General features: G+C 43.4%; 1 protein-coding gene and 1 long non-coding RNA gene across 32 annotated transcripts in view; both read right to left on the bottom strand.

Annotated features, from left to right (window-relative positions):
* The window catches only part of RAD51B (RAD51 paralog B), a 790,317-nt gene that overhangs the window by 301,897 nt on the left and 460,847 nt on the right, over positions 1-27,573 (bottom strand). The window lies entirely within an intron of this gene.
* On the bottom strand, positions 13,192-27,197 carry LOC146401815 (uncharacterized). Its single transcript, XR_014811044.1, has 2 exons — positions 27,118-27,197; positions 13,192-17,311 (listed from the first exon to the last, which is right to left on the bottom strand). It is a non-coding gene; the product is annotated as an uncharacterized LOC146401815 (long non-coding RNA).

The following is a 27,573-nucleotide window of genomic DNA, read 5'->3' as shown; positions in this document are numbered from 1 at the left end:
ATCTGTCCATGGGTCTTGCTCTACTTCATGTTCTTTATATTCTGAAGTCTGGTACATAGTAGGCATGAAATAAATATTGAGTATGCATATTAACGAATAAATCAACACATTAATTTTTTCAATGTTTTCAGCTTCTCCAATAGCTTCCTTACGATTCACAAGCATATGGGTCTGTGGTTAAGTCTTGGAATTTTTTCACTGACTCAACTAAAAAAATAGGAAGATGGTGGAACTTTCCATTCTATGGATATATCTAATTTAGTCTAGATAATAAAATGCCAACCAAGGAAATGAAACTCAAGCAAATTTGACATAATATACTTATCATCTCTTAGTTCCAATAAACATAGCCCATGGACAGTTTTATTAAGTGGCTATTTTGTAGAGGCTTTCAGGTCACCTGCTGGTGAGACTGAACCATGCACAATTACAAGGATTCCACAGTAGTCTGCAGTACCTGCCCACATTTTATAAGGGGCACTTCAAAATGCCCTGGAAAAAAAAAATCTGTTTTTATGTCCTAAAGCCCCTGAGAGTGAAACGTTACCGTTGGAAGCTGCCTGAAGCTCATTTATACACTCCAGTTATTAATCCCCTTCTTATATGTTTGATATAAGCCCTAGGGCACTTGCGAGGGTGATCCAATTACCCAATTCAGAGAATTGCCCTTTTCTTTCAACCAAGTTCAGAGCTCTGAAATTTTGTTCCACCAATGACTTTTTGTTTCAGTCAAACAAGGTCACAGAAGAGGCCAATATCTGCCAAGGCCAACAGGGGTTTCATTTACATGCCCACTAATGTGAGCAACATAAGAACCTCTTGAGAGCATTAAACCAGGGTGTGGGACAACAAGCCTGTTATTTATTTACCAGCTCCCAAAGCCGCCATGGCCAGTTTCTAGCTACTCAACATTTTGGACCCTAACCCTAACCATTTTGGACTTAAACTCATCTCCTGTGCATCTGGAAGACACAGTGCGATTTGACAGGAGGCAAAGAGCCTCTGGGGAGATGTTCGGAAGAACCGGAGGGAATGCTGCTTGAGTCCAGGCAAACCAGGGACAAGCTACACTTCCTTAGAGTCAAACATCTCAGAAGGTAGCTTGTCAAGGACAGTAGATCAGGGGTGTTCTTTTGCCATTCATCATCTGCTATAGACCTTATGTTAGTGACATATTTATTTTTGCTGTTTCCTTAATAAGAATACTAAACATGAGTTGGTCTAGCTTTAGTTAAGACTGGAACACTTCCATTATGGCCAGAGAAAAGATGGTCTGGCCAATGTCCTCTTACTATAAGAGAGAGACACTGGCTATCTTTTGGGAATTGACTGTGGTCTGTTTGTTATTTGAAGCTAATGAACAGTTGAGAATAAGCATTTAACAGATGGTCCAGAGAAATAAGACAATATGTCAATCCATTTATCAGAACTTCCAGGACTCCCACTTCAGAATTTCTGAACAATTAAAATGACACTGGGGTTGTTAAGAGTTAATCTTAGAAGTGTTTATTATGCTCAAGGATATCTAGTTATCAAAAAAAAAAATGTTTCTTCAATTTACAAAAAAAGCGATACCAGTCTTTGAATTGTTCTGTGGTCGCAACAGAGCAATCAACAGGAACATCTGGAAAACTCTCCTTCCTGCCCGAGTATTTCACAAATGTATTAAAATTATCACTGGAAAAAAGTCAGGAAATGAAAAGGTAAGGGGAAAATATTATATTCTTCTAGTGGCCAGTCATAAAGCCAACAGTTTTGGAGTCTGATATGTCAAAGAGGTGATAACATTTTGTAAACAGTTGGGAGTATGACTTATACAAAGTAAAGGAAGATAGTTTTAAAATATAATTTAGACAGCCAGACAGTTTCTGATAGTACATATGGCCTAGATGAGAGAGAAGGTCTTGATTGCCTTTTCTGTTTGTTTTCTCTTCTTTTCTTTTCTTTTTTTTTGAACAAGGAGAAAGAATTTGTAGACCACACTGATTAGTTAATGATCTGGAAACTAAAGGAGCTGGGTTTTCATCTTAAACTTTGAAATTAATTCATCGTGTGGTTTGGGGAAAGACTTGAAGCTGCCTAGCCTCAATTTCTCCAGATGAAATATCTAGATTATATGATGCACCATAATTCACCAAATAAAAAGCCTTTACAAATAATAATGCATGCACATGCAAGCTCGAAAGATTAGCCACCCTCATAGGTCTTAAGACCGAAAACACTGGGATCATAAGACAAATACGATGGCTCCTTGCTTTCCAGCGGTGCTATCAGAGTGTGGATAGAAATAACCTCACATCGTTCCTCATTAAACAGCTAAAGCCGGCACAGAATCTGACTTCTCTTTTTTCCCTATTTCACATACAGGCCCTTTTCTTTCCACATACAAGCAGTGCCATTAAAGCTGATGGTCGGAGGGGCCCTCAAAGTTCCCTTTTCTCCCAGCTCACGCTCACTCTGCTGTGAATTCCAGCCCTCCATCTCCAGGCCCAAGCACTTCCTGCAGGCCCAGGAGAGCCTGAGCCAAGTGCCAGAGTACCACAGCTCTGAGGCACTCATCCCAGGGCAGCCTGGCCAGTCAAGGGCAGTGAGAATGCCAGCACGGAGCTATGGGCGTCTCTGCCCCAACACCTGCCACTTCCTGCCTAAAACTCTCCAAAGAACGCTGGGGTCTCGGGAGCATGAGTGGGAAAACTGGCAGAAGGGAAAACCTGATCCTAGGCTCAAAACAGCAATAAAAATAAAATTAAACACACACACACACACACACACACACACACACACACACGATTCTTCACGTCTTCGATTGAAGTTGCCTGAGTACTTCACACTGGAACTATGGGCAAGAGGATTTTCTGAAAAAAGGAAAAAAAAAAAAAACTGCACACACAACAGACCTTACTGCTCCCTTGAAGGGGCTTATTTAAGGCAAAACAAGGCCTCCCATCATTCCTGTGAGAGATCATTGTCCCCCTGGTTGCCACAGCGCCCTGTGAGGCTGTGGGAAACAAATGACCTCAGAGGCACTGCAGTGTGTGTCACTGCGAAAGAAAAGAAACGCGAGGGGGGCTGGGGGCGGACGGGGGTGGGGGGATGCTGCTGCCCAGCGGAGCCCTCCAGGCCCAGCCGGCGTCCAATGACATGCCTCCAGGCCCAGCAGGGATGAGGCTCGCGGCCCCCGGAGTCTCCCGCCGGCCAGTAACGGGATTAGGCTCCCACTCCCCAGAAGCCAAGCGTCTTTCTGGACGTCCCGCGGCTCGCTCTGGTCAATCCGCCTTCTAATTGGCCCTCTTCACAAAGTGCCCGCCGATTGTTAGTGTCTCACTCTGTTTAATGGGTGTCTTGAGTCAAGAGAGGGCTCTTCTGGGGCCCAGGAGGGGAGTGGGAGGGGAGAAGCGGGCATGGGGTGAGGGGGTGGCTGGGAGCCGGGGGAGGAGGGCGGGGGACAGGGACACAAGTGCAGCCCTGCGAGGAGAGAGGATGGCAGAGGACGGACGAGAACGTGTTAGGAGGAACCTGATGGCGACCTGAAGGCCAAGCACATGCCAAAGGGACAGTTACTCGGTCATACCCCGCGGGCATCCGAGAAAGAGCCCACTACCTTGGGGCCCCCATTCAGAGCCTGTGCAGAAAAAGGGAGGGCAGCCCGGGTCAGAAGAGGGTCTCCCTGGAGCACAGCACTCTCTCCGAGATGCTAACACATCATGGATTTTACCTTTTATTTAGGGGGCTCTGTGATTTCCATCTTGTACCTGGGCACATGGCCGCTCACCAGTGAAGGGAGGGCTCTGAGTCTTACTAAATTGGCGCCTCTCCTTTCAACACACACACACACACACACACACACACACACACACATGCATGCACGCACGCACGCAGCCTGTTTCCGGCTCCTCCTGGAGTCCTGGTGGAGACACCGTGATAGAGCATCTTTTTTAACACTGGGCAATGACACCAGCCCTGGCCCTCTGCCCTGGCCCACCGCTGGAACCACAGAGTGATGCTAAGGCCTAGGTGATGAGCCCAGTGAGGCAGCCCTGCAGGAGCGGGCACAGGTGAGAGGAGCCAGCACACAGCAGCCAGGAAGCGTCCTGAGTCCCCACCTGCACCCTTACCACATTCTGACTCTAACACTGACGAAAATTCAGAAACCACAGATAAGCAGAAAGAATAACATATTATCAACACACCAAATGTATAGTGTATGGATGAAATTCCTTTAGTGCTTTCCTATGCAAATATGCAGCGTTGAGGTGTATGCCTTGCTTTTGACTGTTTATTCACCTAAGTTCATTCTGCTCTCTGCACAGGACCAAGTTTCTGAAAAAGAGCTGCAAAAATTGTCCTCATTCATGGCATTTGTTTTGGCCTCTAGAAACAGGGAGATGTGGTGTCTTGCAGTCTCAAGAGTTACAAGAGTAAATATGAAAAACAATTTTGTGCTAATAAAAAAAAAATCTTTCTTCACAAAAATGGCCTCAACTCTGGTAATGCGCGGTTTTGTGCCAAGCTGGCAACTGGGAAACACTGGTTCGCAGAGGTCAGGTTTGGTGCACAAGGTTCTGCCCATTTTGAGTTGTTTACCAGGAACACAGATGACTCTGGGTTACCCGCCCTCCTCCTGGGACTGTGCACAAACACCAGAGGTACTGCCTCTTACTCACCGCCCTGAAAACACACAGTCGAGAAAGGAATGAGAAGGAATTAAACATATCACCTTTCTATGATGTTTCTTTTAGGCCTGGTGCTCACTTTTGGGCAGAGTAATGATGATTTGAAAGAGTATAGGTTCTAGAACCAGGACGCAAACCTGAGTGCCCCAATTTAATCTGTCATTGCCGTCTCCTTACCTGTAAAAAGAGCCAGCGATTGTACCTATGTCATCAGGTTGTGAGAGTTAAATGCATTCACATATGAAAAATCCTTTAAAAAGTGCTTGACACATAGTGATCAATAGTAGTGGCTGTAATAACTATCAGTATGCATTAATGCATTGCCCTTATCTCACTCTCCTTTAGGAATTTTAGTACCCCACTCAAGGATCAATAAAAACAATGACAAGAGCTAATCTTTACATTTTCGGAGAACTCAACTGTGTGCTAGGCACTAGTGGTATTATATGTATGTAATTTTTACAATGATTCCATGAGAGAAGTTTGTAGGTATCTTTTAAGGCTGCTGATAGAGGCACTGTATTAGTTTGAACCATACAATATGATTTTGATCTTCATTTAATTTAGCCTAATTTCCTTTAAGTGACAATCAAGACTTCAGGGGAATAAAGACAAGGTCAAGGAAAGACAAGGACCAGGACACAACTCCTTTGCTCCACCCTTACCCCCCAAAGCTAGACCATGAAGAGAGGGTATGATTCTTAGCGGGGAGAAAACCAGGAGACAAGATGATTTTAGGTGAAGCTAAAGGTCAAGGGAACCAAGTGTAAGGGACCAAGTGTAGAAGCTGTGGCTCTTGAAATTCCTGGAAAGATTTCCCTAGGCTTGGAAAACGATTTCTTGGCAGCCTGTGTTCACTTAAAAGATATTGGTTGAACATCTAAGGAGAGGATCTGAAATAGGATGGAAATGAGTTAAGATCTGGATTCCAACTTGGGTTCGGCCATTTGTTAACTAGGTGACCCTGGCTGAGTTTCTTAATTTCTGAGCTTCAATGTCCTCATCTAGAAAACAAAGATGATCCTCCTGCATAGCACAGGGAACTGTATCCAATCTCTTGTGACAGAACCTGATGGAAGATAATATGAGAAAAAGAATGTCTATGTGTGTATAGATATGTGTGTGTGTGTGTGTGTGTGTGTGTGTATGAATGACTGGGTTACTTTGCTGTACAGCAGAAATTAACACAACATTGTAAATCAACTATACTTTAATAAAAAATTGTTTTGAAATGAAGATGATGCCACCTATGATGTAGGGTTAGTGGGAGGATCAGAGCCCAGGCACCTGCCCAAGAAAGAGCAGGTATTACTGGTACCACTACTGCTGCTAATCCGTCCATACTGCTGCCACTGCTTCCGCAGGCATTGCGCTAGACACCTAAGGCTGAGCCCTGCTTTCAAGGCTGTCCGCTAATGGAAGGGAGGCTCAGCCCGGTAAGCCGAGGGGGGGTCTTCCCCGGGGAAGGGTGGGGAGAAAGCATTCCAGGAGAGGGAGTGGCACCCGTAGAGGCGGAGTAGCCTACAGGGCAGCTCTGAGGGGAAGTGTGTTGGGGGGGGGGGGAGAAGAGAAGGCCTGAAGGAGCAAAGAGAAGGCAGAGAAGAGGGGTTGGGCCACAGGATAACTAAGTGCTTTTTCTCTTCCGCCTTCACCTGGAGTTGGAAAACGAGCAAGCCTAGACATATTTGAGGAGCCTCTTTTAAATGCCAAAGAATTTTTCTTTTGAATTGAGGGTTTATTGTTGGGACACCCAGCAGCCTAGCCCGGGCTGACCAGGGCTCCCCTGCAAGCCTACGAACATGGAAGAAGGTCAAAAGCAAACAAGCAAAGACTACCCAGGCCAAAGGCAAACCCGAGGATTTTTTTTTTTTTTTCCTTTCTTTCTCCTTCTAGACTCTGAAAGGACTGGCATCCAAGTCTCTACTTCAAACAAAAAGAACAGACAGTTCCAGCTTCTAACTACTGGCAGAGAACAACTACTCTTTTTAGAGAGAGAAAAAACACACCACCCACCACACACCACTTTCAGCAACATTTTTGCCAGCAGCATTCAAAATGATTTCTTTGAGTTGGCCAAGAGGAGCCCTCGAAAGGTGAAGAAAAAAAAAAAAAAAAAAAAAACCCGCAGATAGGCCTGGCTTCCCGCAGGCATTGCTGGGTCCTGCTTATGGGGCAGCGACTGGCCTGGCTGCCCAGTCCCCATGTGTCTTCGGGCAGCAGCTGTTTTTGTTTACTGCTCACCACCTTGAAGCAAGGCTAAGGGGGGACGGTAGGTCATTCTCCTCCCTCTATGGCCATTCTCCTTTTTCTGCAACCACCCCCTTCCCCCGCCCTACCTTCTCTGCAAACAACAAAAACACTCTGCCTGCCCATGAGCGAAAGGAATCCAATCACCCAGAAAGGGAGACTTTATGAGCTTTCTGGGGGCTCAGGGCGGATGGAAGGGATTAGAGCGAGGTGTGCTTTATGTCTTTTGTAGCTCACTCTCCCGCTGCCCCCACAGAGTAGCCAGTTCCCTTTCTCTCGGACAGGTCTGCCTGTTTCTCTTGGTGGGTTCTGTTTTCCTCTCCTCCCCCGCCCCCACCGTGTTTTTTCGTGAGCAGGAGGAAGGATGCAGTAAAACTTCAGATGCATCATAAACCTTGGCGCAGCCCATGGCATCAGCGAGCAGGTGGGGGTACGCTTGGCTGCAGGGTGGGGTGAATTTGGAGACGTTTCCAAGAATTCCATCATTACTCGCCTGAGCCACTGCAGAGGGGCACAGCCCTGACCCAACTTCTCTAGGACTGGCGTCGCCAATTAGCACTGGTGAATTTCTTCTTTTGTTAAGGACACTTAAACGCCACTGCATAGTTAATCATAAAATAGAATACTCTTAAAATATTTTTCTAATGGTTTTAACAATTTTCTTTACTATAGGCTTTCATATCACGCAATCTAACTGAGGAATAATTTATAGCCCACATCCTGCATTCCATGGACCAACCAGACCATAACCGTACAAGAGTTTCCAGACTGGACTAAACAAGCCAGTCACAATAGGAAAAATACAAACAGGCAATAAACACACAAAAGATGCTCAATCAAAGTAGAGCAAATATAATCAACAGCAAGATATCATTTTCACATGAGATTCACAAAGACTGAAAAACAAAACAAAACAAAAAACCTACAACCCCCAGTGTAGGCATGCAAATTGATACCTTCCTCACAGGTAGCTTGGCAATTCATATAAAAACAGAAACGTGCACATAATCCATCCATATCACTTCAAGAATGTATCTTAAGGAGATAATTAGACAGGTTTGGTAATTGTATGGAAAAGGATGTTAATTACAAGGCTTTTTTTTTTTTTTCTTTTTGCTGTGCCTACAGCATGCAGAAGTTCCCAAGCTAGGGATCAAATCTGTGCTGCAGCAGTGACCTGAGCCACGGCAGTGACAGTGCTGGATCCTTAACCCACTGAGCCACCAGGGAGCTCCACAATGCTTTTTTATGATAGAAAAAAAAAAAAAAACAGTAAAAACTTAAATTACCAACAATCAGAAAATGCATACATGGGTTATGGCACAGCTATTTTATGGAATATTGTACGCATGTAGCCACTCTAACTAATAGTGTTGTTCTTTATTGAGAATGCTCAACTGACTTGGAGGATATTGGAGGTAAACTACCACACAATAAAATTTATATGCATGTTATCTTTATGCAATCCAAAGAGTTAATCCCCCCCCCCAAAAAAAAGTTGTGTGGCCAGAAATAGACAAAATAAGACATGGGAAGTAAAAACATATCTACACTTGTCTCAACAAAGCAGGAGCACCATTCTGAGCAGGGACCATTGGGCCACTGCCTGCATCCCTCCAATGATGAGCCCAAGTCCTCTGCATGGTACATCACGGTCCCTGCCACAATCAGAAAGCTCACTCCCTTTACTGGAATTTTTCCTAAATGGTGAAAGGTCTGAGATATGAACAATACTGGGATTACCTTCTCCATTGACAGAAAAGGAAACTGAGTCCCACTGAGACACAGCAGCTCACACCAAGGCATTCCAGACCTCAGAGCTCGATACGGGGCTCCAGATTCAAAATTCAGTCCTGAACCCATCACTGAGTTTTCCTTTTCTTCCTCAAATCATAAGTGATTCCAGAGGCTAGCTGGCAAACCCGACTCATCTTCTTTACCAGGCAGCATAAAGTTTTCGGCTTCTGGGCCTCTGAGTGCCCAGAAGCAATAGATTTCATTTCTCTAGTTTAAAACACTATTGAAAGATGCAAAAGTTCTTATAATAGACACAACACCTATGGAGACCAAAACCAGTAGTGACCATGGCTCCTTTTTCCAACATTATTACTTTTATAAGCAATCTCTTTGTTGAGAAAACGTTATCACTAGTCAACAATTCTAAATATTTTTGTTTGTTTGTTTCATGGAAATGGTGTTGAGAAAAGATCACACATTTGTTTGTTTGTTTAACACCATAGGTGGTTCTTATATTGAGTACATGTGATTTTTTTTTTTTTTTCTTTTTTAGGGCTGCATGTGGAAGTTCCCCAGCCAGGGGTCGATTCAGAGCTGCAGCTGCTGGCCTACACCACAGGCATGGCAACACGGGATCTGAGCGGCATCTTCGACCTACCACTACAGCTCATGGCTCTGCTGGATCCTTAACTCACTGAGCGAGGCCAGGGATTGAACCTCCGTCCTCATGGATACTAGTCGGGTTCTTTTTTTTTTTTTTTTTTTTGTCTTTTTGCCTTTTCTAGGGCTGCTCCCACGGCATATGGAGGTACCCAGGCTAGGGGTCAAATCAGAGCTGTAGCCACCGGCCTACGCCAGAGCCACAGCAACGCAGGATCCGAGCCATGTCTGCGACCCACACCACAGCTCACGGCAACGCCGGATCCTTAACCCACGGAGCAAGGCCAGGGACCGAACCCGCAACCTCATGGTTCCTAGTCGGATTCGTTAACCACTGCGCCACGACGGGAACTCCACTAGTTGGGTTCTTAACCCACTGAGCTATAATGGGAACTCCAAGTACACATGGTTACTCCAGTTGGGGGGGCTTAAGCTGCCTAGAAACCTGGTAAGAGAAGCGTAGCTCTATGGACACAGGAAAAGGCTTCCTGAAACCATTTCCCCAAAGTGACTTTTCAGAAAAATTTTAAAGGGGGATGTTGACAATTCTGTACTTCTCTCCCCTTTTGCTGCAACAACCAGATAACAGTGGTCCACTCAACACCCCACTCTCAACACCCCACTCTCTGTTCTACTGTAACCTGGCCCCATGTCTGCCTCCAAATTATTATCCCCTCTGCTAACCGCCAGAGCTACTTGGAAGCTCGTGCAAGTGCCAGTCAGAGTCTCCCATGAGCAGACTGGGTTGTGAAGGGAGGGAGAGAGGGAGGGAAGCGGGGGGCAGAAGAAAAGACAGACACATCCCTCAGCCCCATACCCCAGTTTCAGTACTTCACATGCGTCTCCCGCTTCACTCCCGCATCCCCTTCGCCTACATACTGAGAGGCCCAGTCCACCTGCTGGGACAAAACACCACGAAAGCTATTCTGCTGGCTCACTAAAATGCAGATAAAGATGATTCCAATCCTTTGTGAATCCACCATCCCTGCCAAGACATCGCTATATCTTCTCTGGGGGTTGAACAGAGTGGCCATAATTTTTCTTCTCAATGTTTTCGAAGGGGAAGGAGGGGCTCCTGGCAATCATGCCAAGACACCAGGCGTAAACCAGGACTGACCTCCGAAAGTGGGACCTGTGTCTAAGGAAAACCAAGCAGAACAAGGAGAGGCCAGCGAAGAGGCCCAGAGGGGGTTGCTTTGTTCTTAATCTGCTTTCTGACATCGCTAGTCATAAAAACCCTCTGAAACTTCCAAAGAGCTGTGTGCTTGCTTCAGGAACTAGAAGGATGTGGAAAAGTTTTACGACTACAGGCTAAACATGGGGAAAAACTCTGCCATGCCCCCCTTCCCCATTATATCCCTCTGTCTGGGTCCCCCCCCGACCCCCCGCCAGAGTCCTACCTGTTTGTGGTTAAAATCAAGGGACACAGGCAAGCCAATCCTTGGGGTCCTCAGGGAAGATTAAAAGCAGGTGAATGGATTCAGGTGCAGACCTAGAAGAACCCCAGGGGGCTTGTGTTGTAGGTGTCCCAGAATCCCCTGGAGCTCCTTCTCTGAAGTCCCAGACCCCTCCAGATGACAACAAGGTGGGCAGTCCTGCCTCTCAGTGCCTGGCGAGTGGGATGGGGGGAGAGTAGGGAAGAGTCCCTGGATGTGTGCCCAAGGCAGAAGTCAGGGAACCCTGTCCCGGAAACCCAAGGTCCCAGTGGACATACTGTCTCAGAAAAGACCCTACTCAACCAGAGTCATTGATGGCATCAGCCTAGGAAGCTAGGTCTTTCTCTGGGCAACAGTGTTTGACAGTCCAAGCAAATACACCTTCTCTGTGAGCTCTTAGCACCCATCCACTCGTAAGCTGGAAGGGTTAGGAAAAGTGTCTCCTGGTGGGCAAGGGGGTGCCTGTCACTTCCTGGCTTCTTGTCAGCTCTCCCAATGTGTCCACATGAGAGCTAGCCGTGGGACCAGAAACTCACCTCGGCATCCTCACACGTGACAACCGGAGGTTATAAAACTACAGCCCCACACAGTTGTTTAGGCCCTTTTCTTCCTCTGTGCTCTCTCCTCTCCCATTCTCATTCATTAATTCATTCATTCAATTTCATTTATTTACCCACACTCATGGTTCATTACCACCTATAGGAAAATGACCCTCCAGTGTTTCTCTCCAGCCCAGACCTTTGCACTGAGGTTCAGACTCTTACAGTTTTCCCTGGGCTATCTTCGCAGTGTCTCACAGGCATTCAAACTCAACATCTCCAAGGCCAAGGTCATCATCAGCCCTGGAATTCACTCCCTTCTCTTCATCGTGCCACCATTACCTCAGTGCAAACAACCAGCATCCCCCCACATCCTGCCCCGGAAAACTGCCATCTCTCTCCCAGCAGGACTCCCCGCCCCCTCTCTGCACCGCTAATTCATTCTCAGGGTGATCTTGCCCAAAAGCGCACCTCATCACCTCATCCCATTCGTTGCTTGGAACAAATCAATTGCTTCCCTTTGTTATATTTATTTATTTTTCCAGTCTTTGTCTTTTTAGGGCCACACCCGAAGTATGTGGAGGTTCCCAGGCTAGGGGTTGAATTGGAGCTGTAGCCGCCGGCCTACACCACAGCCACAGTGACGCAGGATCCAAGCCAATTCTGTGACCTATACCACAGCTGGAGGCAACACCGGATCCTTAACCCACTGAGTGAGGCCAGGGATCAAACCCGCAGCCTCATGGATACTAGTCGGGTTCATTAATCACTGAGCCACGATGGGAACTCCTCCTATTTTTTTAGAACAAAGACAAAACCCCCACTCTGCTCTCTGACTCTCTGGTGGCCACAGCTAATGCCACATATATCGTAACTCTCACAGTCTCTTGCATGTGCAGAGTGCACTCCAACATCATGCAATGCCCTCTTCCAACCAATGGCTACTCTCCTTTCACGCAACAGGACAGCTCTTCTGCAAAGCCCTGGAAAGTATGCTGAATTCTCCCGCAATGCTCTCTCTTAGCCAATGCATCCCTCTCCTTGGAGGTAAGGATCACAGCTATAATCTCATTTACTTTGGGCTTCCTTGATCCATGGCTGTCTGCTCCTCTAGACTGTAAGCTGTGTGGGGACAGGGACCATATCTGTTTGGTTTACCACAGGCTTTCATTAACTAATTATCAAAGAAAGGAAAGAGAGAAGGAAGGAAGCTCTGGGAGGGCTTACTCCTTGAACCCCTCCTCAACTTTTCTACTTTTGGAATTTTGTTCATGCCGTTCCTTTAGTCCAGCAGATTTTCCCTCCCGCTGGCTAGAGCCTGATTTCTCACCCAAAGCCAATTTGAGCATTACTCTCTGGTGTCTCCCCTTCTTTCCCGGCCTTCTTTGAATCTGGTCCTGATTAGGGTGATTTCCAAACACAGTTACATTTTGAGAGGGTCCATGTCTTGCTTGTCTCTATACCCCTTCCCTACCCCATCCCCGGCCTCCGGGCTTAGGACAGTGCCTTCCACAACTTTGCTGAACTAAATTCAATGGAGACCCTGTTAATACAGTTGGAGTCATGAAGGAATGATTCCTCTTCTAGGATTCGGGGTCACCTATTGCCTGGTCACCCTGCTGCCCAGAGCCATCCTATTGACTTTATTGAGACCGTACTGGCAGTTCTGCTAGGTTTTTTTTTTTTTTTTTAAAGAAGTCAAACAGAGGCAATTCCTATCTTCTCATATCCCACTTTCTAAAATGGAGAATGATAATCAGCCAAACACTTGAATGTAAGCATTACAGTCAGTGTGTTCCACAGGCTTGATGAATGGAGGTGAAGGGGGTGAAATCCCCAGGGCAACCATCACCTCCCCTTCACTAAATCAGGGAACCCGTCTATCTTCACTTAATTCTATTTACTTACGTGAGCCTAAAGAAAACTTGTTTTACTTTATCCATCTGTCTCATGGTTGCCACGATATAATTTTCAAATGAAATTTCTAAATGCAGACCACACACGATATTTCAGGGGACCTAACACTGATTTATGCTAAGATTGGTTGGGGTGGGGGTAGATACTCTGAAGAAAGATGCTTAGCCAGCAGCTTTCTGACTGCCAGCCTTGTGTGCTCGGCTGTAGCAGCATACAGATGTAGTTTAGTGTCTCAATTATGTCTGGATTTGGCCCGTTCGAGACTTATATCATCTATACTCTACCAAGTAGGCATGAAAGTCAACACCGTGATTCCTCAGACAACCATGGTGATAGAATATAAATTAAAAGGCCCTTGCTTGCTTAGCCTTCATCTGAAAACATCAGAATGCAATTTGTTGGACAGATTCTATAATCTGCAGATGAAGGCAGTTATAGGGCTCAAGTTTATCCAGCGTTAACAAGCCCTAATAGTCTAGTTCAGCTCAGACATAACAAACGGAAATGGCTTTAAATTATCCTTCCCTAGAGACATGATTTCATAAGAGAACAAACTCTATACGCGCACAGAGAGATTTCCAATGTAAACATGTGGTGGAAGCTAAAAGCTGCAGCCGGGTTTCAAGCCTGGATATGCCAATGGCAGGGTATTTGATTTCAAAGACACCGATTTCCTCCCAGTGCAATAGCATGCAGGCTTTTTTTTGCTGACTACACTTTGAACTGCAGAATATACACAAGCTTGCATATATGTGTAATTTTATAGTTTTCGTTCTAGCTAGGATATTAATAGATTTTACTTAGCCTTTTCCATGCATAAGTATGACTGGGATACAGATGCTTAAGGGATAGAGTTCCTCGTGGAAAACACAAGGCTCACTCATCACCTGAGCTATGGGAAACTCAGACTAGCCTTAGAGGTTTCGGGAAATGCAAAGTGAGCAACTTGGCTCTGGCATGTTCAAGTGGGACATCAACCCAGCTTCCTCTGAATATGAAAAAGTGAGGAAAGGAGAATTCCTGGCACTACACGGAGGACAGAACATCCTAGCTTGTTTCTTTGGGGTTAGTCAGGGCTAAAAAGCCTGGGACCAAAATTTTATAATGATAATCATCCAAATGTCCATTTGGCCTGTGGGCCAAATGTGATCTGCCTCCTGTTTTTGCATGGCTCATGAGCTAAGAATAATTTTTACATTTCTTTAAACTGTTGGCGGAAAGGACAAAGGAAAAACACTATTTTGCAACATGAAAATTATATGAAATTCAAATGTCTGTGTTTACAAATAAAGTTTTATTAGAACACAGGCATGCCCATCCGTTCATGGGCTATGAACTTGTCTATGGCTGTTTTCACACGACAATGGCAGCGTTGAGTAGCTGTACCAAAGACCATGTGATCTACCATGAAAAGCTTCAAATTTTTATCATCTGGCCCTTTACAGAAAAGGTTTGTGGATCCCAGACCTAAACTATGAAACAATGAAACAAAGGCAATATTAATCCTCAATTGCTTTTGCGGGGGGCTAGGGGGTGGTATCTGTTGTTTTTAAACAAACCCATGCATTATGCCTAGAAACTCACAAGTGAGCTAAATATTCTTTGTGTTTCTGTAAGAATCCACTTATCCAATGTTGAAAGTCTCTGTACACGTTTCTCCCAAGAAACCACAAATAATAAATCTTAACTTTTATTAAAAATTTCTTGAATTTGAAAATATCATATGACTCTGGTCCAGCCTGCAACCTCTGATTTAGAACATGAACATACCTTGGACTCTTCACTTTTCAACCATTGTAAACTGTAAGAAAATAGTCTGTGCTTTGCAAAGTAGTTTATATTTTCATATAATTAAAAAATAAAAGTAGTCTCCATTTCTCATCAGAACCTATCACAGAAGTTATATTCGTTTTAGGGACATTATTAATTTTGGACTGTAAACTCTTTGAGGAATGTTCTTTTTAACTAACTTTGGGCTGGGCCCTCCCACAGCACAAGCCATGTAATGGTCACTTAGTAAATCCTTGCTGACTTTACCAGCAGCATTTGCTTTTCAACTTCTCTCTCGGCCTTTTGCTTTTCAGAGCCTGGATGGAATTTTGAACCAATTCATTTTTCTATCCTACTCCAGGGAGATGCATAGTTAAACTACTCCAGAAAGATGAGATTCTCTAAAGCCTTAAACCCTCTCTCAATTCACACAGATAGTCTCTGCTTGGATTTCTATGCAGTCTTTCCGTGTGTGTGGGTGTTTGTAAGATAAAGACCCAAAGTGGCCAACAGCCCTCTGAACCCTACAAGAAACAAAGGCTGCTAACATCAGTAGCTGAAATTACTGTAGGCAGAGCCTGCTGCCTTTCACAAGCCTGCTTCTTAAAAGCCAGATCTTTACAATACAGACCGCCTCCCCAACCACTTTGTGGGAGCAGCTAATTCTATATTCTCAAAGTTTCAGGAAGTAAAGAAATACTGCTAATAAAAATTCCTGAACTGCTTTTCTTTCATGCACATGAACATGCATTTAGTCAACAAACATTTACAGACTATTGCTACAGTGTCAGACAACAAAAGGGTCATGACTTGGACTTAGTCCCTAGGATCTTTCTTAGTCTATTGGAAGCAGACTGTTGCAGACAATTCATGAAAAAAAAAATGTGTTAAGGAGTACAAGACATAGAAAAAGACACATGGAAGAGAGTGCTGGATTTTTCCTGAGGATTTTTCCTATGTTGTCAAAAAGACTTCAGAGGGGAAGTGGCGCTTGGGTTGAGGCTTGAAAGTTGAGCTGGTTTGGGGGCAGAGGGAGGCTGGAAGGGGTAAATTATAGGCAGAAGAGCAGCCAAAGCAACCCCCAAATGCGAAAGCCTAGTTCCATGCGAGGTACTCTGAGTACTTCACAATGGCTCTAGTGTATGTGTTTTGGAAGAGGAGGGGTGATAGAGAAGTGAGGCCGGGAGAGAAACCATTCAGAGACATGGCTGGAGAACTCAGCAGCTGCCAGAGCCTTGAGGTCCCTGGATGGATGCTCTTGGGCTAAATCCTAGAGGCAGTAAAAAAATGCTGAGAAATTTCAAACACAGGAGTAATACAATCACACTGCTGCATTAGAAGGAACACTTTGGCCACAGTCTGGAAAAGGGGCAAAGGAGGATGGGTCCAGGAGAGTGAAAATCCAAGGTGTAAACCTAGACACGGGATGTAGGGCTGGATATGAAAGGTAGCAAGGAGGAAATCTTGATGACAGAGTGGATGTTTGGGGAAGGGGTGGCAGAGAGGAAAGGCAGTCTGAGTTATTCCCGGGTTTTGGTTTGGTAATGGTGTAGCTGGTAGAGCTTTTCACCATCAGGGGGAATAGAGGAGGAGGAACAGGATCTTTTTAAATCTAAGAACACCAGCAGCAAAAGGAATCAGTGACTTCCAGATTAAAATCTAGGCTAGGAAACCATGTCAAATGATGCTGGGCTTCAGGGTGTCTCGGAAAATTCTTGTGGCTTTTGAATGTCATGGAGTAGCTTACCAGGTCAGAGATGAAGCCACCTTAAATTTCTTTTGGAAAAAGATGGGATACAAATAATTAATATATAAAATGCCAAGATAGTTGTGTTTTAAATCTATTCTCTAAAGACAAACGTAGGACCTTTCTAAATTCTTTTGTGAGACCTGAGGGAACCATTAAGTTATACACTCTTCCCACACCTGAATTCTGAACCCAGCAAAAGAAAGAGAAGCAGTGAAAGACATGGTTTGGGTGCCTAGCACCTGGGGCCTTCCCCCAAAACTGGATTAGGCGCTGTCTCCCATGCCTCTGTGGCTGGCAGAAGATCATACCTGGATGTGAGAAGTTCCTTCCTTACCTGAGGCTCACCCATCAGGTGAGCCACTCCACCTGATGGGTGGAATGATGAGGAAGAGGGGAGTAGCCAAAACTGGTTCAGGGAAAACCTTCCTTCACAAAGAATCGGAACTTCTCCCCAGCGCTCTAGTCTAGCAAACTTTATTATTATTATTCTTGTTTTCCTAATTTAAGCACTACATATGATAGAATCCGATTCCATTCCGTAAGCATCAAGTGGCTTCTGTTTCCCAGGCACTGAGCTCGGCACTGCAGATAAAGAGATCAAAGACAAAATTCTTGCTTCAAATATTCACACCCTATTTCAGGAAGATAGATCTGTAGAAGGAAGATAACCAAGTGACAGAGCAGAGTGCTGAGACAAATATTTAGAAGGAAAGAGGAAGCAATAATTAGTTGTAACCTTGGGACACTGGAGAGAATACTAAAAAGCTTCTCAATTTTTTTTTTTCTTTCACTACTTGTAATATTTCAAGTTGTCATGTATTTTTTCATTAGTGAAGGCTTTTTTTTTTTTTTTGCCAAGGATGTGAAAGTGCCTGGCATGCAATTGTGTAATGTATGGGTGTGCATCTGTTCTTTCTGCCTACTCAACACCCCTTCTCCCATTTCTGGTAACAGAAACCTTTCTTCCTTTAGAGAACTGTCCAGCCCAACTTCAGGGCTCTTGCTTTTCTGCCACAGGAGTAGGCAAGTGATCTAGTGGGCCAATTGGATTTTTTTTGGGGGGGGGGTACTGACATAAAAGCAGAACGAAAAATGACCTCATGCCTTTTGAGGTCCTAAGTGGTAAGTTCCAAGGGAGCCCCTTTATCATCATGTGGCAAAACCTGCTGAGCATAAAACCTCCAGAAGAAAGGCAGAACAGAGAGATCAAAATATCAGTAGAAACAATAACATCATTAGATCCACCCCCTTAGATTTCCCAATTACGTTACCAATAGATTCCACTGGATCTGCTTTTTACAACCAAGAGCCCCAGATAACACAGTATTTATCATAAGCTTACAAATTACTCGGAAACACTCTTGCAGATTATTTTTATTGTAGCTTCGGCCAAAGACGTTAAAGCTGAGACTTCTGCAAAGCTTTACAGAAAGACCCTAACTACTTTCATGCAGTGAGATATGTTCCAGGAATTGCCAGTTCGTCTAGAAATGACGCAATGTCATCTAATGATGAGGCTACTCTGATAAGTAACAATTATCAACTATCACTTTCAGTTTTTATTTTTCCTATTATATCATACTTACAGCTCAACCTTCACTAATACAAGTTTCTATGATTTATTTGATCCACTGTGAATTTTTTTTCACATTACAATTTCCTGAAATACAGTCACCTTGGTTCTTGTTAGCCTTTAAAGAGACCAAATTCATTTTCAGTTCTAATTCAGTCATTCATATTGTGCTCTATCTTAACATTCTATCTGCTGAGTTCATCTCAGTGATATCCACAAGATTAAGTGACAATGATATGTGGGAACTGTCACTCTGCACCTTCCCTGAAGGTGGAAATATTAGCAAAATTAGAATTTTTTCATTGCAGGAATGGCTGCCCCTCTGTTTACTCAGCAATAAAACAAAGCCGGTGAGCCCTCCTTCTTTATTCTTACTCTATAAAAATGAAGTGGGGTGAGTGAGAGCAGGTGGAGATCCTAAACACCAAAGGTAGGAGAGTTATCCCCCACTTCCATTTATTTCCCCATCCAAATTCTGTTTTCTTAGACAGCCAGATATCATGGGCATCTCTGGCTATCCCATATAGATAAGATGGTGGTAAGATGATAAAAAGGGGAAAGAATGAAGGCTTATGTACTCTCCTTGGTAACTCACTCCAATGTTTCAACACTACCTGGAAGCTTTTTCTAATAAATATTTCTAAGTAAACACTATTGGTAAAACATTACTGAATACTATTCCTTTGCCAGGCACTATGTTCTATTCTTCCTAAAAGCATTTCCTTTTTTTTTTTTAACTCTTATGTCGACAAAGAAAAAGCTGGAGTCTTTTCTGTAAAAGATTATTATAAGGTCATATCTCAGCATTGTCTACGATAAACTACCCCAATGCCTTGAAACATTCTTTATTTTGATGATTAAAATTATATATATTATACAAAATGACTATGCCATTCAATTGCTATCTTACTCTACTACTTTTCAACTATTACTACGTGGGAGAAGCGGATTTCCCAAGGGTCTAATTTTCTCAACATTTAAACTGATGCATATTTATAAGAGGGAGAACCAGGAACAGAGGACATTATACTCTGTGTTTGCCTTAGTGGCATCTGCAATGTTAAATCACCCCGACCTGTGGAAGTCGCTGCATCTCAGCTTCCTTACATGAGAAAAGATTGACAATCAAGCTGAAATCAAAAATAAAGGTTATCTGCTACTGACCCTGGGGGAGGATGGAGAGTGAAAATAAGGCAAGTGCAGAGAAACACTTTGAGATATCTGAGCAGCCTTCAGTCTGAAGTCACACAGGGCTGGACCCTTGGCAGCCATGTTTGAACCATGTGATCAGACTGGCAAAGGGCAGACATCACCCGTGCTAAGCCCATCCGCTCTCCCAGGAATTTATATTGAGAGATGCCGGCCAGCCGGAATTGGTCAGCTGAACTGAGGACAGGTAAACTTAAGTACTGAGGAGGCTACCATGTGTGGACGTGGGCTTACTTAGCAGTGCAAGAGGCCAGCTGAGAAAGAGACAAAGGAGGAAGTATATCTAGAAAGAGAAGCAGAGGTCTGTGTCCACAAGTTTCAGAAGGGGGCTAGGCAAACAGGGAGGCACCTGGGGAGCAGGGACTTGCAGGCTGGCTCCTTGTCAGTGCTCTAGTTCCAGGCTCGGCTCTCTTTAGAAGCCCAGACAGATCTCATGCCCTTGGGCTCCGTAAGGTTCTCCTGCTTTCTTGTGGTGAATTTCTCTCTTTTTTGTTACGACAGTTTGGGTGGCTTTCAATTATTTTTAAACAAAGATTTCTAACCTTATTTGCCAATAAGGCCATGGTTCTCAATTCCGGTTGAGCATCAGAATGTCCTAAAGAGTTTTTGAAAACCCAAATACCCCTGATCTGTTCCCAGCAGTTCTGGGATAGAACCCAGGCGGGCGAAATCTTTAAAAACTAAACCTGAGAACTACGGTTCATGGAGTGGCAACCAGAACGTAGCAGAAAGCTGGGCATCAAAAGAAAATGGACGTTCCAGATCAAGAGAACAATGGCAAAAAGGGAAGGAATAATAACCATAGGATGGAAGCATGGACACCACTTCTGCAAAGCTGCGTGCTGAAAGTGACTCATCGTGGCATGTGCTTCCACACTGAACAACCTGCGGTCAGCTTCAGCCCTCTCTCATGAAAGGGGTTCAGAGTATCTCAGGTAACTTCACATAACAAGAAACTATCCTCTGTAGCTTTAAATCTAAATCATTTTGGTATCTAGAAGCATTGAATCTTAAAAAACAACAACAACAAAAAAACGCATTATTTAGCTAGACAATTATAGGTTGTGATGGGCTAGGCAAGGCACAAATGAAAATAAGATGTGGGTGTGTGCAAAAGAGGCAATTAACTGGGAATTTGGTATCGAAATTCTCCCCTGCATAGGAAGAAATTGAGTCCAAAAGTTGATTGTGTGCATCTGACAGTAAGATTAACACCCAAATTGTGGAATAAATTAGTAAGTAAAACTACAAATGAAATCACTCTCATAACTTTGACAAAGGAATTGAGCTCAAGTTTAGAGAGTAGAAGGTCTTTTTTGAGATAGATGAGAAAGATTACCGTAAGATGTGTAAAACTTTTTTTCAACCACTATTAAATCTTTTATAATATTATATATACAAACACATCTTTTGGAGTTCCCATCGTGGCTCAAACCCGACTAATACCCATGAGGATGAGGGTTCAATCCCTAGCCTTGCTCAGTGGGTTAAGGATCTGGTGTTGCCATGAGCTGTGGTGTAGGTCTCAGACTCGGCTTGGATCCTGAGTTGCTGTGGCTGTGGCGTAGGCCGGGCCCCGAGCTGGGAACCTCCATATGCCAAGGGTGCGGCCCTAAAAAGACAAAAAAAATTTTAAAAAATTAAGAAATAACTGGGTCCCCATGCTGTGCAGTGGCGGGGGGGGGGGGGAAGTGTGTTGGGGGAAATAACAATAAAAAATAATTTTTAAAAATGTATCTTTTAAGAAATACATCATTTGGTTAAGAGGCACTGGTAACAGGTATAGTTGGCTCTGCTGCAGACCCTGGGAATGAATTCTCCACCAGTGAATGGACTGATGTCTGAAAGCACATCAGGATTAATATACAACAACAGGAGTTTCAATAAACAGATGCAAAGAAAGTCTGATTTAGGACTTCGAAACTTCCTCTGTCTAACAGATACAGATTTGGCAGTGAGTAGAACTCTGTCGTCATCTCATGTTGACGTTCAAGGCACTTCTGTCAAAATGACTGTAGGAATTTGGGAGGCATTTCCTTCTGGAAAAACCTCAAGAAGCTGCTGGTGACTGACTGGAGAGCACCATGACAACCTGGGTATGGGACATTAAGACCCCATAAGGAATGAGTCCCCTGCTATGGTCACTTCATTGCTCAGGGTCCCCTGCCTATAGCCCCATGTGTACCAAAAGGGAAGAATAAGTGTTGAGTAAAATAGAAAATAGAATCACTACCATTCCTTTATGACATCATTCTGGACAAATAAATGATCTTACCTTTTTGAATTCTGCTTTCTTAACTACAAAACTGAGACTTCTCCAAGTCAAATACAAAGGAAGATCCTAATGACAGCTTTGAGAGATAGTTGTGTGGTTTAAGGGCAAAGATGGCAGAGTCCTAATTGAATATCCAGTTTCCTGAAGAGTTTGTTCTACAAATGATGTGGTAATAACAGCTAACGTTTGTTGAACACACATATCAGACACCATTCTCACCTATGACATTATTAACTCTTTCAACCCTCCTTATAGCCCCTGAAATAGGTTCTTCTACTCTGCTCACATTTACAGTCACAGAAAGGTTACATAATAGCCAAGGTGAAGTATCCAGAGAGACAGAGCCAGGATATACTCAGGCACCTGTAACTTCTAATAATCCCCCTCACCTCTCTGCTTCACTGCTTCATAGACTGTGCTGACCACCCAGAGGTTTCCCTCATTGCCTTCCAGTCTTTCCAAGCATTGCTGGCCTAATGGCCATTTCCATAACACTAAACCAGCGGTGGGCACCTGCTTGTCCAGAGGGAAGGCTTTGTAGAAAGGATCTTCGTTACTTCCCATATTTCAAACTTTTGTTATTGGAACACCAGGAGTCACAGATTTGGGTCCCTACTCTATGTTTAATTAGCTGATGAATTTGAACAAGACTCTCAAGGTCTCAATTTCCTCATTGAAATAAAAGGATTTTATTAGATGATCCCAGAGGCTATTTTCCAACTCTACAAAATGCTGTGAGAAAAAAAAAAAAAGATTTAGTCCTCTTCTACAATCCCCCATGTATGCATGCTTTAGGCAGGTAAATCAGTTGTGGTGAATGCTGTTGGTACTTAAAAGGAAAGCCAATGTGCTTCAGGACTGGAAAGATGCAAATCAGAAAATGACTGAAGGACTAAAATATCCTGACTGTACTAGTCAAATGTATGGATGGATACCTTTTTTTTTTTTTTAAAAGCTTTTTAGGGCTGCATCTGTGGTATATGGAAGTTCCCAGGCTGGGGTCAAATCAGAGCTACAGCTGCTGGCCTACATCACAGCCACAGCAACGTGGGATCGGAGCTGCCTCTGAGACATATACCACAGCTCACAGCAACGCCAGATCCTTAACCCACTGAGCGAGGCCAGAGATCGAACCTGCATCCCCATGGACACTAGTTGGATTTGTTACCACTGAGCCACGACAGGAACTTCCTGTTTTCTTTTTTTACCTTTGAAAAAAATTTAAATACATAAATTACAGAGAAAAATATAATAAATATTGTTTCCATATTTTCTTCAGTTTTGATCTTTGTGGTCTTGTGCATTAAAACATGTATCATGTTAGTAGTTCCTGCTGTGGCACATCGGGTTAAGGATCTGGCATCGTTGCAGCTGTGTTGTAGGATGCAGCTGCAGCTCAGATTGGACCTCTGGCCCAGAAACTTCCATATGCCATGGGTGCATCTGATATGTATATGTTGAAGTATCATGATCACTTTTCCTTCTCTAGGTGACAACTATTATGAAGAATTTGGCATTCATCCTTCTAGTCTTTTAAAAAGAAATATAGTCTTTTTATACATAATCTTATCTGTGAAGCACAAACTATCTCTAAGGCACAAATCTAGTATTGTAGTTATTGGGTTGCAGTATGTGTGCCTTTTCTTATCTAACTAGATGCTGCTGCTATATTGTTCTTTGAAGAGATTGTACGAAGTTACTCTCTCACGAACAATGGGAGTTTTTGTTTCCTCATATGCTCACCAACAACTAGGATTTTTCAGTTTTATTTTTGGATTTTGATTTTGGTAGGGTTTTTGGTTTGTTTGCTCTTTGCCAAACTGATGGGTCAGGGTTTTTGTATTACTTTTTATTTCCTTAATGACTTGTAAAGTTAAATACTCAGGTTTCTTCCAAAAACTCCCAGTTTATTGCCCTTACCCATTTTTCTATTGGGTTATCATTTATTTATAGAATATGAATATGCCTAATTGCTTAAGGCTATCAGGTCATAGGTGACAGACTAGTTTGGGAGCCATTGGTTGGCCCTGATTGGTCAAAGGGCCACTCAATCCGAGGACAGGCTTTATAGTAAAGCCTGCAACCAACAGCAGAAAGAGTGAGGTCATTCTATTCAGGCACCAGCTAACCAGTTACTCAGCAGGGTGGGTAGACTGTGGACAGGGCTCCTGCGTTCTTTTCCATTTGCCTGGCCCTTGGCTTGGTAACTCTGCTACTCTACACCTCTACCCCGAGTCAGCTGGAAGGAGAAATCTATACCAGCCTTTTCATTATCTCCGCCGGAATGAAGAAGAAAAAGCCTGGACTCTCTTAAGCGTTCTAAAGACAGGTTTCGCTAGCATAAGATGATTTGAAAAATCTTTCTTCTCAGCTTACGAAGAAAAAGAAAAGAGCAGATGAAACTAAATTGAAATGGAATTTTTTTTTTTTTTTTAAAGGCATTGAGCTTTGTTTCTCTGTACCTTCTGAGAAACGGGAGGAACTATTTTTGTTTTCTTTGCTTCGGGGGTTTAACTAGAGACAGCCTAGTGTTAGAACTACAGCAGCTGTAAAATCTCCTCCTCCTGAGATGAGTGAATGCGTAGCATCAGCTCCCGCCCTGGAAGAACACGGATCTTTGGACATGCGGGCCACGAGGCTGCTCCGTGGCGCTGTCCCTCACGTCCCCAGTGGAGAGGGGCCATGCACCCAACAGAGGTTTAGAAAGAAAACAATGCTATGAAAGGGAGCTTAGTCTCTTTGGGTTGTTTGGAAAGAATGATCTCGTGTCAAGCCTCGACTGTTAAAAATGAATTGTATTGTGATTAATGACCTTTATTCGGTTAAAAAAAAATAAATGACCCAAGTGTGTTTATATATGCAGAGATGTATATTCTCCATGTGTGCGTGCCTCCTTTGTGTTTGTGTGTGTGTATACCCAGAGTGAAAGAGCCAGCTGTTTTAGCCATTCCTATTTGGGGGTGGGTGGCTGGGTAATACAGTAAGTTCTGTTGAAAGGGGATGATGGCAGAGAATCTGATACCCTGAATCTTTCAACAAGACAGAGGTCAGAGGGCAAGTGTGGAAATAAACTTAGAAACTAGCTTCTTGTTCCTAAATCAGGTCTCTTTTTTTAAAAAAAAGAAAATCAATATATAATGTGAACTCCTTTTGGAAGCTAGGTTTTGTTGCTGTTGATGTTAGGAGGTGTTTGGCTTGATTGCTCCTCTGGTTTTGTTTCTCAGTTGATTTTTTTTTTTGCTGCACAGTCACTGGGGAAAGGAGGATGGGGGGGTGCGTGTGAGGTCCCTTTCTACCAAAATTCACCGTCTTCAGCAAACTCTCCCCCCAATCTTTTCAACAACAGGTTTGCAGACTTGCTCTTCTCCTCTCTTCCCAGTTATTCCCTATAACTTGAAAACTATAGATCTAGAAATTATCATTTGACTTTATTTAGAATAATTGACTGTGAAGTCAGTCAACCTCTCTTTATTAAGAGATTCACTTAAAGATTGGAAAGCCTCCTGGATAAATGACTTTTAAGCGACCACATGGGCTCCATAAAGGGAAGATGAATGCCAGCGTGTCATATGCAGAGACTATAGCATTTAAGCAATGTGGCCAAGGAAACAGCAGAACCCAACAGTGGAGCCAATTAGTCAATTATGTGGGTGCATGAAAAGTAGAGTCGGAGGAGCTTGAACTTGTACGAAGCATCCCAAATCGCCGCATAGTAGAACTTAACGTAATGGCCTAAATAGTATAGAAGAAAGTGGAACAACATATGCTCTTTACTTTTTTTAAAACCTTAACTTGTAAAATAAGACTAGATGCATCAAAGCAGTAGTAATGCCAAAGCTATTGTTCTTTGGAATAGCTTTTCCATATATAAAACTAGAACTGTTTCCCTAAGTAAAATTCCTTTTCCTGCGCCTTGGTTTGAAGTCTCTGGATCTCAAGTTAGACTAGTAAAGTTACAGGAGGAAATAAGCCAGATACCTACCAGAGCCAACATTAAATGCTCCTGATTCAATATGGAACCCATATACCTAATTCTACCCCTCTTAAAATACTGGCACCAATGCTAAGCTATCCCATGACTCGTGTTACTTAAACAGTTAATTGCAGAAATGAATTATTTGCTTTCTAACGGCAAAAATGAAGGCATAAAAAAATAGAAATTCTAGGTTTTATCATTATTTGACCACTAGAATTTTTTCCCCCTGATATGCTGCTTGTCCGTGCACAGAATTTGCTTCTTCACAGGCACATTATGGGCATTAGAAGTAACTGTAGGGCAGAACTACACCTAAAGTAAACCAGCCAGTGTTTGTTCGTGTTGCCTTTTAAGACATACACCAACGTGGTCTCACAACTCTTTTGATCAGCAAATTCTCAAGCTAGTAATCACAGAATCTTAGTGAAGAGGAATAGTAAAGTTCATTGAGTCCAACTTCTCACTTCTTTTCTGTACTTCTCACCCTAGTCCAGGAGTCCTAACTGCTTGAAAAGTCCTTCTTTCATACAAATGAAAAGTCTAAGGCAATTTTCTCTACATCTACTCGGTGGAGCAAGAAAATATCTACCATCTTTTTCTTTATAAGAACTCTTTCTAGACTTAAATACCATTTATTTTCTCCCTTCAATCTTCTTTTCTTTAGGTTAAATACTCCACTTTCATCGTTCTTCAGAGACCTGATTTTCCATGCTTTTAATCATTTCAATTGCTTTCCACATCCTCTCAGGATGCAGAAGTCCAAGCTGGGCATGGTAACTGAATGAGAGCTTTGCCACTAAGCGTCTCATTAATGCTGAACGTGGGGACTCAGTTTTTCATGCCACGCTCCTGTTAACGTAGCTCAGCATCATGTTAGATTTTAAAGTGTGCTTTAAAAATACATATATGTGTGTGCAATTTTTTTTTTTTTTTTTTTTTTTTTTTTTTTTTTAGGGCTGCACCCGCTGCATATGGAGCTTCCCAGATTAGGGGTCAAATCGGAGCTGTAGCTGATGGCCTACACCAGAGCCACAGCAATGCCAAATCTGAGCCGCATCTGCAATCTACACAGCTCACAGCAACACCGGATCCTTAACCCACTGAGTGAAGCCAGGGATCGAACCTGTGTCCTCATGGATGCTAGTCAGATTTATTAACTGCTGAGCCATGACGGGAACTCCTATGTGTATAAAATTGATTCTTTACTTTGACCTCTTCAACTATGTTGTTGAAAAGTATTTTTCACATTAACTTGTTTAAAAGGGAAAAGTCCTCAAATCATTTAGAATGTATTTTTCCTAAAGTAAAACCCAGCCCTCACAGGATTTTAACATATTTAATCACAGATGGCATACCTAGCGGGTAATAAACCTTATTACCAGTCCGTAGTCCCATCCTGGAATTCCTGAATTTCATAAGTATATCATCATGTTCCCTGGAATCAAAGAGAAGGAACGATACTCTGTGTAGTTCTCTGGGACCTGCAGCTCAGGCTGACTGCAGTATCTTTTTAGTAGCTTGTGGCCTCCCTGGGGCTGGGGTCCCAGAAAATGCTGAATTCTCAGGTGTGCGGAAGTTTTATTCAGGAGTCCAGGTTATAAAGGCAAATTTGCACCATGGGGAAAAAAAATAGGTAGGGCCTACTAATGGGTCACCTTACCAAAGGGCTTAAATGATGATAGGAAGCTTTTTCCATTTTTTCAGCTCTGCTTTCCAGTGTGCTGGCTTTGTTAGGCAGGCTCCCCTAAGTGGTGGCTATAGGCTTACATTCTACCACTTGAGGGATGCTTGCACACAGAGGGGGCTCCTCT

The sequence above is a fragment of the Sus scrofa genome, chromosome 7 (genome assembly GCF_054392235.1).
Source record: "Sus scrofa isolate SSC_HxYL_T2T_F1_AM1 chromosome 7, Sscrofa_HxYL_maternal_Yorkshire_Landrace_v2.0, whole genome shotgun sequence".
In the NCBI taxonomy this organism is placed as follows: domain Eukaryota; kingdom Metazoa; phylum Chordata; class Mammalia; order Artiodactyla; family Suidae; genus Sus; species Sus scrofa.
The sequence above is the reverse complement of the archived record's forward strand: the minus strand, read 5'-3'. Positions and strand labels throughout refer to the sequence as shown.